Source organism: Nylanderia fulva, unplaced genomic scaffold (assembly GCF_048542155.1).
Source record: "Nylanderia fulva isolate GAGA-0341 unplaced genomic scaffold, ASM4854215v1 Scaffold356, whole genome shotgun sequence".
In the NCBI taxonomy this organism is placed as follows: Eukaryota; Metazoa; Arthropoda; class Insecta; order Hymenoptera; family Formicidae; genus Nylanderia; species Nylanderia fulva.
The window spans coordinates 8,741-17,480 of record NW_028190429.1 but is presented as its reverse complement, the minus strand read 5'-3'; positions in this window follow the sequence as shown (position 1 = coordinate 17,480).

The following is an 8,740-nucleotide window of genomic DNA, read 5'->3' as shown; positions in this document are numbered from 1 at the left end:
CGTCAAATTTATTTTTGGCAAGGACTGTTTCATATTTGTTAATCAGGTTTTTAATATTTCTTTTTCTTTCTTCGGATAGGTGATTTAGTTTTGCTTCAAATTGCTCGACCGGGATACCTTCATTAAAGTTTACTAGATTTTCTTTATTTTCCACCTTGGTGTCAAAATTTTCTATTTCCTCCTCTTCATTTTTCAAATTTCTTTTCTGGTAAATCTTAAGGTCGTAATCTTGTTTCAGACCGAAGTTCTTGATTGTGTCGAGACCGAGTAGGATATCATACCCAAAGTTCTCATCTTCAACAACAAAAACCTCCACCGTTTTTTCTATTTTATGAATTCTTATTCTAGCAGATAATCTGCCTGAAAAATCTTTCCTGCCACTGACAGTTTTAAAAGTATTTCTGTCTTCTCGTGTAGTTAGACCCATTTTCTCAATAATCTTCGAATTTAGAAGAGTTATATTCGCTCCTAAATCGTAAATTCCTTGTATCTTGTTATCATTCAGAAATACTTCTAGTGTTATCAGCGGCAGCAGACTTAGTTTTTTTGGTCGGTTATGGTTTCATTCAGCGCATCTTGGACTGCCACATTATTTGCCGTCCTGATATTCTTCGGTTCAGTTTGTTCTTTTTGTTTTACTCTGCATAGTGCCTCGGGATGAAATCTTTCCGGAAAGCCTTTTTTTTCGCAATATGAACAAGGTTTTCTTTCTATATTTGTTGTGGTCGATGATTGTGTTTGGTTCTTCTGATCACTATTCCTAGAAGCATTTGTGTAAGCGAGTGTTTTCTTTTTTTGTACTAAATTCTCTAATTTCCGCAACTCAGTTAACAAATCCTCTATTGATGCAATCTTCGTTTTTTCTAGTCTATCTTGTACCATTATTGGTAAATCTGTTACAATTAAATCAATCAGTATGTCTACCGGGAAATTGTTTCGAATATTAACTAATAAGTTCTCTTTTTGTAAGGCATAATCCACCAAACTGCCGCCTATATAACGGAAAGAATATGCCTCTCTATGTTTGCGGCAGCCTATTTCGCGGAAACTATCTAGAAATACTTTTCTCCATGTCTCAAATTCTACATCTAAACCTATTGTAACTATTTTTGACGAGAACCAATCTTTAGCTGTCCCATCTAAAAATAAACGTAATATTAAAATCTTATAAAGCCACAATCTCCACTTGATTCCTCTCGAACAATAGAGCCAAACGCGATGTTATTGCGACAATTATGAAGGAAAGAACATTTTGGAAAGGAATTTGAATCCTATGGTTGGGATCTCAAAAATTCCCCTTGTTCCTTCTCTTAACATCCCCTGTAAAGAAATAGGCGAGAAAAATATTGGTCCGAAAGTCGGCTGAATCGGGACTCGAACCCGAGACCTTCCGCTTGCCGGGCGACTGCTCTTCCAACTGAGTTATTCAGACACTTACGAATAAATACTTTTCTCAATGTTTATACCCCCCCACCCCCCAAAGCGTCGTAATTAGGTCCAGACGCGACGAACAATAATGCGAATACTTATTTAGTCAGCTCTTTTAATTTTTAAAGCCACAATCTCCAAATGGAGATTGTGGCTTTAAAAATTAAAGAAATCTTCAAATGGAGATTGTGGCTTTAAAAATTAAAAGAGCTGACTAAATAAATATTCGCATTATTAAAATCTTATCTTTGTCTGATGTAACCTGACATCGCGCGCATTCTCTTTCAGACGTTTGAAACCAGCTTGCAATTGGAAAATTTTTTCCATCGACTTCTCTAGTAGACAATGAAATAAACAAATAGAGATATGTCATTTGAGAAAAACTATGATTTAGCAAATAGATCAAGATCACTTAAAGAATAAAATAAATATCATAACTGACTCTTCTTTGAAAAAACTTTATGTTCGCACCCTTTGTCGCACACGATAATTTAGACACACCGTATCGGTGTTGGCCTTGATAGTCGACGGAGGAGTTATCGCTTCTCAGCGACAGGGAAAGACGGTGATAAATCGAAGGACCAAGAATAGAAAAAGGAGAGCGTAGGTCGATTGGTACTCGACGCTTTCGCGCCGATAAGGAGGAGTGAAGTCAGTGGCTTGCAAGGCCGAGAATGAAGTTAATAGTTCTTTGTTGATTAACACACTCGGTTTAATTTTAAACAATAAACTTTGTACTCAATAGATAAACAGATATAATCGAAGATCCGGAGCAAGATCAAGAGTATAATCGGGATTGAGTTGCTCGAACGCACTCGCCTGCGACCTCACTGTTCGAGCTTCGCCGATTGTCTGAAAATATTGAAAATTCGCTCGGTGGCGCGAGGCCCGATCACACTCCGATCAGGCCCGTTCGTAGTACGGAGCAGGTGACTCGCACGAGTGTCAATCGTGATCGCGACGTGGTCGTGCTTAGTATTATTTGCTCGTACGTATACAGGATTTAACTTGTGCCTATATTAGGAAGAAACAAAACAAAACCTTTTTTTTTTTTTTTTTTTTTTTTCAACAAAATCGTCGAACATGTCGATACGGTTTGCTCGTGCGCGAACAGAAATCTTTTTCGTTACTTTTATTCTCAACATGCTAATTTTTTATTTTAAAATTTTTATGGGCTACAGATATTCAGATTTAATTACTTGATAACCTGATAGTAATCAATTTCGGATCTCAATCTAAACTGAACTTTTATCTATCAACGAATAAATATATCTCAACGAATAAAATTCAGTGAAAAAAAATTAGTTATAAAATTTACACAATTTAACAAGAGAGTTTTTTAAAATATAATTATTGAAAGACTAGAGAAAAGGAATATTTTTTTAAACAAATAAAATACATATGTAATAAAGAAATTAATAAAAAATAAAAAATTTAATGCAAAACTGATCAATTGATTATTATATTATAATAAATCTGAATTAAGTATATTTTGAGACTTTATACTAATTAAATAAGAAAAATAACTTATAAAATTAACTTTTCGTTAGCTTGTATGTTATTTTTCTTTTCTAGCTAGTATAAAGTTTCCAAATATTTAAATTAAAAATTATCAAATATTTTATGTTTAACTAACTATTGAAAAATGTGATCGATTATTATTTATTATAAAATTATTTAAGACAATTATAAATGCAGTAGAGGATATGCAATATATTGATCATTATATGGTAAAACTAGTAATTTTCTTTTGATCTTATCAAATCTCCACATTTGAAATATAGTATTATATTTTATAATAACTTTAATATCAAATAATGAAGAAAAACATGGTTTTGAATAAAAATCTTTGTGAGGAATATACTTGATACCTATTAAAAATATTTCATTTTGATATGATGCAAAATTTAGTATTTCAACGATAGTTGAATCGGTCAATTCGACAAATCGATCAGCTACTTTTAAAATATTTAAGCAATAATTAATCGTTTTAAGTTTCCTGTACTGCGGAGAAGTGCAATTATTTATTAATGGACCATTAAAATGTTCCTGCAATAATGTTATGGAATTATCATTTACAAATTGTATTGGTTGCAAAAAATTATTATCCTCACTAACTCTACACACAACTTGTTGTAGCTGCTGCGAATGTCTACGGATATACTTTTTCAACTTTTGCATATGATTTTCAAATGCAAAAGCACTGAATTCATCAAGTGAACCAAATAAACGTACACAATCACTTAAATGCAATAGACTATGTATGTTGTGTGAAATAAAATCGGGTCCATAAATTTTAATTGAATTCTTAATAAAATATTTTATTAGGTTTTCGGCATATGAAATATAATTTTCAAATTTTGTGTACTGATTACTTATCAATATTGAGCTAGCTAAACTTAGCATAAGAAAATTATTATACTCTTTTAATGGTATTACTTTCTTCAAAACTATTGGGCCTGTATATAACAGAAAAAGTCTAAATTCGGTCGCCTTAAATCTTTTACATTCGTTTATTGGCCGAGTTTTTCTTGCAAATTCACAAGGAATATATTTTTTTAAAGCCTGAAGATTATTGTTAATTTTATTAATATTTAAAGCACGTAATTTATGAGGAGGCTTGCCAAATATCCATCCATAACGCTTACAACATAACAACCTTTTTGTTGCACCCAATAGAAGATTATGCATATAATCTAAAGGTACATTATCAATCATATTAAAATTGGGAATTTGAAGCCAAAGTGTTTCTCCTGTGTGGTGTTCGATTTGAAGGGTATTTCTAAATGAATGATCTGTTCTTTTTTTTAAATTTTCAGTTTCAACGAAGCATAAAACGTTATTAACCATATCCCCTTCCTGATCACACTTCGTACATGAGAAATAACCTGAATGACTTTTAATAGATAAAATGTGAGATTTGGCCGGGGTATCACAAATTAACATTAAAATTTTGAATTTACATAAAACAGATTGTATCATTATTCCATTTGATAATTTTATACATTCTTCTACAAAATCCTTTAAAAATTCATTGGCTTTAGGTTTTTCATTTCCATAATGTAAAGCTATTATGAATACTTGATTTTTTAGATTTTTAATTGATTTAACTGTACCCAAAATTGGCCAAAAGGAACTTGATGTGCTTTTTGTTAAAGGCAGCCCGTCAATATTAATTGCGAGAAAAAATTCTGTATTTTGATCGACAGTTACATTATGTTTCAAAGATAAAAAATTTAGTGACTTGCGTATACCAAAATAATGATATGAATTATTTAAAGAATTAGATTTGCGGGGTGTTTTCAAAATAGTACGTGGATCAGCTGGCAAGATATTAATTAATGATGGTTCTTCGCGTAGTATATCTAATAACTGTTTAAATGCAGTTAAACTAACATTTCTGTCAATAGACCATTTTCCTAATTTTGTGGAAAGAGATTCCTTAGGCTTAGCAAATAATGGAGGTGAAATATTAGTATCATTACGTTGCTGTAAATCATTAAGAAAAGAATAATCATTCTGTTCCAAATTATTGCTTTGATTATTTAATAAAATGTTATCATTATTTATAAAATCATTATCATTATTATCATTATTATCATTATTATCATTAAAATCATTATTATCAATAACAATTTCATTATCAACACTATTATATATTTTTTTACAATTCTGATTATAATATTCATCTAAGAATATTTCATTATTTGCTAATTGATCCGTTTCACTAATTATTGCTAATGACAGATGAAGTTTTTCATTAACTTTCCGACATAATTTTTCTCTTTGACTTTTTTTATTAGGCATTTTGAATTATATTCAGAGAGACACAAGAAAATTAAATAGATAAAAAGTGCAATAAAGATTTATAGATCCGAATGATTGAATCGAAGTTGAACGTAATATCCAAAAATATAAAATAATTTATAAAGAACCTTTATACTTTATAAGATAGCTGAAACAAACAATATTAGAAAGAAAATTAAAACTTTATATATAGCAAATTGTTTGAATATGTTTAAACTTATACTATTTATAAACTATAAATAACCAATATATGTAGATTTTATTCATCACTTACATGTAATGCAAATGTATATTATAGAACTATATATTTTATATTAACAAATTTGCCCATACAGCATGCATATTGAAAAGACATTCAGAAGATATCTTCGGAATATCTTCTAAACGTCTTTTGAATATGCATGTTGTATGAGTAAATTTATTTATATAAAATGCATAATTCTATTGCTTTTAAAAAGTTGTACTAACTTCTCAATTTTTGTACAAATATATATTATTTTCAATTCTGTTTAGGTCCAATTTTTAAGTTATTTTATTTCTTAAATTTATTATTTCTAATTTAGTACCCTAAAGATATCCCGAAGATATCTTCTGAATGTCTTTTGAATAAGCATGCTGAGTGGACATATACTAAATTGAAATTTATTAAATAAAATAACTTAAAAATTGAACCTAAACAAAATTGAAAATAATATTATATTTGTATAAAAATTGAAAAGTTAGTATAGCTTTTTAAAAGCAATAGATTTATGCATTTTATATTAACCAAATTTATTCATGCAGCATACATATTCAAAAGACATTCAGAAGATATCCCGAAGATATCTTCTGGATGTCTTTTGAATGAGCGTGCTGTATATATAAGTACTATAAATTAAAATTAAAAAAATAAAATAACTGAAAAATTGGACCGAAACAGGATTGGAAATAATATTATATTTATATAAAAATTGAAAAAATTGAATTTATAAAAAAATTGAAAAGTTAGTACAGCTTTTTAAAAGCAATAGATTTATGCATTTTATATTAACCAATTTACTCATACAGCATACATATTCAAAAGACGTTCAGAAAATATTCCGAAGATATTTTCTGCATGTCTTTCGAATGTGTTGTGCTGTTAGATTATATTAATTAAATTATTGGACTAGCATGTTATATTATTTAGTTTAAGAAATAAACATATGAAGAAAAAGTTTATTGTAATTATGCTTAATTATAAATAAAATAGTAAATAAAATAATATAAGACATATATACGAGACTTACCGCTTTAATATTAATAAAACTATATGTACTGCCTGCTGCTACTCCACGAAAAGTTGTTTTCACACAACGCACAATCACTTTAGACAAATTAAAACGTCGCAAGTCGATTTCTAGATTTTTCAAAGCGTGGTGTACTGCATGAAAGATGAATGAGAAATGAGACAGTAATGATGAGAGCCAAGAAGAGCAGTGAAGACAAATGAAAAATGTCTAGCCGCAGTGTCGCACAACTCACGCAGTGCAATCAACTTATCTACCATTAGTGGAGTATGCATTGTAATTGATTTATAATTTTTAAGATGCCAAAATTAAAAGAATATTATTAGCGTTATTAGCGCATAGTTCGCTCCAATACTATACTCAACGTATATTACTTTTTAATATTTGCAAAATATTTAATATTTGCAATATATATATATATATATATATATATATATATATATATTGGCAACAAGCGCAGAAGCTATTAATTCTATATTTTTTGCAAATATTAAAAAGTAATATACGTTCAGTATAGTATTGGAGCAAACTCTGCGCTAATAACGCTAATAATATTCTTTTAATTTTGGCATCTTAAAAATTATAAATCAATTACGATGCATATACTCCACTATAATGGTAGATAAGTATATATATATATATACACATATATCAGCACAAAATATAAATGTTTTCAAAAATATTTCTAAATATTTCTATAAAATATTGCATAAAAGCATTTTAAAATGGTTTTAGGAATATTTTAAAATAATTAAAAAATTTTTTGTGATAACATTTTAAAAAACTTTTAAAAATATTTTTAAAAATGTTCTTTTTATCGTTCAGATAATATTTTCTTAAATATTTGATACATATTTTTGAATATTAGTTTAAAATGTATATTCAAAATATATTTCTGAAAATATTTTTAAACATCAAAAAGCGGACATAAAAACATTTTAAAAATATTTTCGAGAATTATTTTATCTTTTAAAAAATATTTTAAAAAGATTTAAAAAATTTTGTGTATATATGATAAATTTTGTCAAATATATTAAATGCGTATGTATATTAGATGTACAATAGATATTCAATATTCGTATATCCGTTTTTGTATATCCTATGTATAAACGTTTTTGGAGTTCCTAAGAATATCCATTGCGTATGTATATTAGATGTACAATAGATATTCAATATTTGTATATCCGTTTTTGTATATCCTATGTATAAACGTTTTTGGAGTGCCTAAGAACATCCATTGCGTATATACATAAGATGTACTTTAGATATTTAATATTCGTATATCCGTTTTTGTATATCTTATGTGTAAATGTTTTTGGAGTGCCTAAGAACATCCATTGCGTATATACATAAGATGTACTTTAGATATTTAATATTCGTATATCCATTTTCGTATATCCTATGTATATGCGTTTTTGGATCTTCTACGTATATCCATATGTATGAACATAAGATATATTACGAATGTTCACTATTTGTATATCCGATTTCATATATTCTATGTATATACGTTTCTGGAAGTTTTGCACCTGTAAAATGCGTATGTATATTGCATGTATTATGGATATCCAATATGGGTATATCCTTTTTTTGTACATTCTACATATATAAGTTTTTGAAGCTTCTACGTATATCCATATTTGTATGTACATAAGATGTGCTACAGACATCTCATTCACGAATATACACTTTTGGATATCCTATGTATATATACGAGATTCGAAAGATGTACTTTGAATCTTACGGATGTCCTATGTACATTCAAGGCGACTTATGTGCTGACTGGGTGTTGACTGTTAGCAGGAAACTTAGTCACTACGCGTTGAGGAAATAGAAAACCAAAGTACTGTGTCTTTCGCAATTTTTAAACCGTCAATACAAAGTCAAATAAATAGATAAATAAATAAATAAATAAATAAATATGTAACATATGACAATATAATATATTAAATAGCTTCAAGAACGCGATCATAAATCCCACTGAAATTCTCCGTATCTTTTTGTAAATTAATGCTTTTTCTTTGGTTTTTTATATAGAACATTTCTGCTATTTCTCTTTTTCTCGTTTGTTTTTCTTGATGCAGAATCACAGGAGAATCCCAACGGAACTCATGATCGTTACAAGTCCGATGCAAACTAACAACCGAGTGTGATGTCGTGTCTTTTTTAATGTTATTTTTATGTTCCTTAATACGTGTTTCTAAATGTCGCTTTGTTTGTCCAATATATGTAGGGCC